Source organism: Alnus glutinosa, chromosome 2 (assembly GCF_958979055.1).
Source record: "Alnus glutinosa chromosome 2, dhAlnGlut1.1, whole genome shotgun sequence".
Taxonomy (NCBI): domain Eukaryota; kingdom Viridiplantae; phylum Streptophyta; class Magnoliopsida; order Fagales; family Betulaceae; genus Alnus; species Alnus glutinosa.
This window is the reverse complement of record NC_084887.1, coordinates 5817935-5824211: the sequence shown is the minus strand read 5'-3', so window position 1 is coordinate 5824211 and position 6277 is coordinate 5817935. Positions and strand designations below refer to the sequence as shown.

The 6277-nt window shown below is 38.2% G+C and overlaps 1 pseudogene; it reads left to right on the top strand.

Moving 5' to 3' along the window:
- The first annotated feature begins 320 nt into the window (after positions 1–320).
- Positions 321–6034, top strand: LOC133860752 (G-type lectin S-receptor-like serine/threonine-protein kinase At4g03230; annotated as a pseudogene).
- The last annotated feature ends 243 nt before the right edge of the window (positions 6035–6277 follow it).

The following is a 6277-nucleotide window of genomic DNA, read 5'->3' as shown; positions in this document are numbered from 1 at the left end:
ATAATAAAAAAAATTAAAAAAAATCACACAACTAAACAAATCCTTAATATTTGATGCTGGGACAAAAAGGGATGCATCTACAGCGAATCTAAAGTAATTATAATTACAAGAATGCCATGGTAAAGCAAAATTTCCGGAAGTCACCGTAGCACTGCTCAAAGTTTTACGCATGTGAAGGTACCGTCAAACTTTGAATCAATGGCAGCTTTTTAAAAAAGAAAAAGACACGTACATAATTGATAAGGCCCTCAACAAACACAAAGAAAGGCAGACGAGATGATAGTATGCTTGAAATGGTATAAAATTTCAATTAAATTAGTTACCAGCTGCGTGTTTTATTCGTAATGGTAAGCCAAGGAAGAAAAATCAACTGCATATTGTCTGCAAGTAACTGGTTGCTGTCTTCCATCTTCTTCTTGTACGTACTCTTGTTGTGTTCCTGTCCAAAGAGAACACAAGGTGTGGGTTGCAAAGATAGTTTAAAGCATGGAGAGCGGATTACTTCAAAGCATGGAGAAACGCTTGTCTCCTGTGGAGGAAGGTTTGAACTGGGATTCTTCGACGCTACGGGAAGCGCTAGTCTCAAAAGGTATGTCGGGATATGGTACAAATGGGATCAACAAACAGTTGTATGGGTTGCCAACAGAGACAACCCAGTACTTAACGGTTCCACCGAAGTTTCTTTTGGAATTGCAAAAGATGGCAAGATTAAGGTACGTATGGGATAGTAATACTAGAAAAGTTTATTGGAAAGCAGGTGTTGAGTATTCTCGATCTATAAATCGAAATTTGAAGCTCATGGATTCTGGAAACCTGGTCTTAAGGGATGAACAGTATGCAAAGACTCTGTGGGAGAGCTTCCAAAATCCAACTGATACATTTCTTCCAGGTATGAAGATGGATGAAGAGTTGACGTTGACCTCATGGATAGGTGATGGTGACCCGGGAAGTGGGAACTTCACGTTTAAGCAAGATCAAGAAGGAGAGGGTCACTACGTTATCTCAAAAAAGCCAATCGTTTATTGGAGAAGTTGGATGCCAGGCAACTTCTTGAGCTCAGATGAAATGCCCTATGCCATAGCCTACTTCTTGTCAAATTTCAGCACTAGCGTGACGCATATTACCAAGAACCCACTTCCGCTAAATAGTGTTAGAGATAATATGTTGGTTGTTCCACATTGCCTAAGTGAGGAGAAGCTTTGGCCATTGGCTTATATAAAAGCTTCATCCTCTTGTCCCACATTGCTAAGATAGAAGGCTCATTTCTATTCTACTCTCTATAAATAAGAGAGCACTCATTGTATTCAACTTATTCAATAAAAGCATAATGTAGCCCTTTGGGCTTTATCTTGTGGATGTAGGTCATAGACCGAACCACGTAAATCTCTTGTCCCTTTTATTTTATTATTCCGCATTTTATTTCTTTTAGATTCAGTTTTCTTTCAAATAGCTCAAAACAACTGCAGCTGGATAATTACACAAGGTTAGGGATGAATTATACGTATTATAATTACACAAGGTTAGTGATGAATTATATGGGGGAATTACAGTACTGGGATGCGATCAATGAAAATCGATCTAAGATATGGTGGGAGCCGAAAGACAAATGTAGCATTTACAATGCTTGTGGGAAATTCGGTAGCTGCAATATTAACCATAGGTTGGTCTGCAAATGTTTGCCTGGGTTCCAGCCTGCTGACCCGAAGCATTGGGATTCTAAAGATTTCACGGGTGGGTGCAACAGAAATTCGACATCATCTGACAAGAGCGACGTGTTCTTGAGTTTAACGATGATGAAAGTGGGTAGCCCAGACTCTGATTTCAAAGTAAAAAATGAAACAGAATGCAGAAAGGAATGCCTTTGACAGCCAGCTGTGCCAGGCTTATTCATATGAGGTAGCTCAAAACAGCAGCCTAAGAAGGGATAATACTACTGGGACCAACACCTGCTGGATTTGGAATTCAGATCTAATTAATCTTCAAGAGGAGTACACAAACAGTGGTATTAATCTCTCTGTCCGCGTGGCAAAATCTGTTATAGGTACTCCTTTTACACACTGGAATATATATGCTTGGATTAATTCAATAGCTGAATTGCATCCATACTTACGGATCTGGCTAATTTAGTAAAGGCAAATTTTTGGAAATTAAAAAAATCATCATTGATGTCAAAAAGGAAGTGAGAAACCACCTCTGCTGGTATGGATTTTTAAAATCATAGCACTAATCTTTCTTTTTATGCTTGATTATGACATTACATTACCCTCAAAGTCCATAGTTTTGTTTAATTTTGTTAGACAATTTGAAAAATTAACCTCATCTGTACATTATCACTTGTCAACCGTGGGCTGCCAGGGTATTCACAGCGGTAATTGACATGTCAAGCAGCTTGTTACCTTGCAAATTTTAGTATTTAATTACTATTCAAAATTTTATACCTTTGCAGAATCAACTGATAGGAATTGTGAGCCTTGTGGCACAAACCTGATCCCCTATCCGCTGAGCACTAGAACAAATTGCGGTGACCCAATGTACTTCAAGTTCTACTGCAACACCTCCTCAGGTCAGGTTAGCTTCAAGGCACCTAGTGGCATGTATCGTGTTTCTCGTATTAATCCAAGTACAAGAAAATTTGTCATCCAAGTCAAATATGATAGAAGTTTAGGAATTCTGCTCAATGAGTTGTTATATCCGTTTACAATGTCCAAATGGTCTACCGATGATGGTGAAGTAGAGATTAGTTGGGAGACCCCGCAGGAGCCAAGCTGTAATTCATCCAGAGACTGCAAGGACTGGCCAAATTCAACTTGCAATATAACTAGAGATGGAAAGAAGAGGTGCCTTTGCAATGGAAGCTTCCCATGGGATGGCTCAAATTTAAATTGTACTAAAGGTTAGGACACTATTTCATGTGCCTAGCTATGGTAGATTGAGATTGCTCTATTAGTGAAGAAAGAATTAGACCACTAGGAGGATCCTGTCCTTTTGATATTTTGTTTTTCTTTTTTAAAATTGTTGGTGCAAGCACCTTGACTGACCTCAAGCTGCATTTCGAAAAGGAGTTCCTATACAAAATAAGGGAGAGGTCATCAGAAAGCCCACCGGTCCCGTATGACCAGATGCACTTCAACGCCTAAGTCAGTGAAATCCTTTACTGAGAGAGAGCAGAGCTAGTAAATCTAGATTAAAGGTAGTAAGAGTATGTATGTAGATGTGGTAGTGCGTAGGGTGTGAGAAATTGCCTTTAGTAGTGTGGTGGTGTGCAATGGTCAATGAATGGGTGAGTGCCTGATCAGAGTAATTTTTCTTAAAGTCATTGCCTGGCTGATTGAGGGGTTTGCCCTATGTATATAGGCTGATGTTCCTGCCCTCTCTCGCTTAGGGCTTTAGAGTTTAGAGGCCTCGAGCTGTCATTTTTGTTGAGGGAATTTATGGCCATTTTTGGGGTGATTTCCGGCGTGGAAGGTTGTTATCTGACTTGGTGGGAGATGGGATTGATTGTGGTGAGTCCCATTGAGATGAAGGAACATCCTCCCGTTGTCAATCTTGGACATGGTGTGAACTTGTTTGTTGAGCTTGGTCCTAGCATAGTCTTGGCCTTGTTGGTATGTACATATTTTAGGCCTCTTTGGGCGGAAAGTCGGGCCTCAGAGGCCTATCGGTACATAGTATGGTTCTCAAAAACCAGTTGTGATAATCAAACCTCGGACCTCTTTCTCTATTGCATTTCATCAGGGTTAAGAAAAATTTCAACTGTTCAACTCAAGATTTGTATATACGCGCAGCTTGCTAAAAGTTTTACTTTCCCTTCTGTATATATAATCACTTCTAATTGTACATTAGAAATTGGGAGGTTTTTTATATAACTTTCAAATCCTTTTCAGCTTATTGCAAGGTTTAGGTTTTTGGTATCATGCTTACCGTGTACTAACAATAAGCATTATTATTGCGATAATGAATCTAAACAGTACCATATATGTGAAATTTAATGTATCACTTTGATTTTTCCATCAGTGCTTGTAGAAGGTGATTATCCTCGGCCTTTAGGAGAGCATTCAAAAGGAAAGACGTCGTCGACTCTAATTGTTTTGATTCCTCTAATAGTAGTGTTTGTTCTCGCAAGTGCAATTGTTTGTATATATTTGTGGAGAAGAAAGATAGCCAAGAGACAAGGTAACGGCTTTTCGAAAAGTGTTAGACAATAAATTAAATGATTAAGTTCATCATTTTCTATCAACTTAAACTTTTGGAATATTTGGTGATTTTAACAAAATGCACTCTATTGTGCACAATATGTATTTCCCTTTGAATCAAAATGAAGCCATTTCTTTAGCTCTTTCATGTAATTAATTATCATGCAAGTGTAACTGATATATATGGTTGTCGATCTGCTAAACTCAGACAAAAGAAGAAGTGATGAAAGAAACCGAGTACTGCGCACAGTAGATACTGAAAGGCATCTGAAAGACTTAATGGCGAGTGAGTTCAGAGAAGAAGATGAGAAAGGCATAGATCTACCCTTTTTTGATTTGGAAGGCATTCTTGCAGCTACAGATAGCTTCTCAGATGCAAACAAGCTCGGAGAGGGGGGTTATGGGCCTGTTTACAAGGTGATTTCAGCATCTTTAACTAGTGTTAGTGTTCATGTAAACTAGTTTCTGGTTATTGGTAACATTATGAGTATGGTTTCTCAGGGCTTATTTCCAGGAGGTCAAGAATTTGCGGTAAAAAGGCTCTCAAGTGTCTCAAGACAAGGCTTACAAGAATTTAAAAATGAGGTGGTGTTGATTGCGAAACTTCAACATAGAAATCTTGTTAGACTTCGGGGATATTGCATAAAAGGAGATGAAAAGATTTTACTCTATGAGTACATGTCGAACAGAAGCTTAGACGCATTTATATTTGGTTGGTCTCTAAACCAAATTTATAATCTCTTGCGGTACTTGATAGACTATATATATCTTGTTTGAGTAAAAGCTGATTTTTTACTATTCTTGACACTATTCTTTGAATGGAAAATGGAAAACTTGCAAGATCAAAGTCTAAGCATATGTTTGGATTGGGAAATGCGCGTCAACATCATTGTGGGAATAGCTCGTGGGCTTGTTTATCTTCACCATGACTCCAGATTAAAGATCATCCATAGAGATATGAAAACCAGCAACATTCTTTTAGATAAGGAGATGACCCCGAAAATATCTGACTTTGGCTTGGCAAGAATTGTTAGCGGCAAAGAAACAGGGGTAAACACAACCAGAATAGTTGGAACTTAGTAAGCATAAATTTCAATCCCCAACTCTGTTTTCACAAAGAATATACAAGTGTTTGTCTTATCCACTGATGAAATATGTTGGCATGCAGTGGTTATATGTCTCCGGAGTATGCATTAGGTGGACATTTCTCAATTAAATCTGATGTTTTTAGCTTTGGTGTTGTTCTACTTGAGATTATTAGTGGAAAAAAGAATACAGGATTTTATCAATCAGAACTAGCCATGAGCCTTATAGGCTATGTAAGTGTGTTTCATTTTTCATAGTCACTACTACTTTTGGTCATTCCAGTTTTAATTTTAAAATTGTTACAGGCGTGGAGATTGTGGGTTGAAAACAAGGTGTTGGATTTAATGGACCCGGCTCTACATGAAGTTTGCAATGCAGATCAATTTGTGAAGTGCGTAAATGTTGGACTCTTATGTGTAGAAGAAGACCCCAATGACCGCCCTACCATGTCAAATGTTGTTACCATGTTTGACAGTGAAAATGCAACTGTTGCAACTCCGAAACAGCCAGCATTTGTTCCACGGAGAGGCCTTTCTAGCAAAGCTAGTTCTTCTAGTAAACCGGATACATGTACGGAATTAACAAGTAGTTTAGAAGAAACATGATAATGCCTTTTGCCAATGCAAGTTATCATGAGTCTGTCATCTATTAGACTTGCAAATTTTCTAGTGGACCAAACATTTGATATCAATTCTAGTAGAGTAGCCAAGCTGCTCGTAAATATGGTGCTTATCTGAAAAATATCAAATTTTGGATCGTTGGGTTTATCATTCATTTGCTTATGCTTTGTTTGTTTGGTAGTAGTCAACTCGACTATGTAGATTTTAAATTTATAAGTTTTACCACTTCGCAATAGTACGAATCAATTGTACTATAGTAAGGGTTATCGAACCACAAAGATTGGGGGTTGTTTTGCGTAACGGAATACTTAAAAAGCGTATTTAACTTAACTTTGTAATGAAAACAAAAGTAAAGTTGTAGAATTTAAGCTACAATGA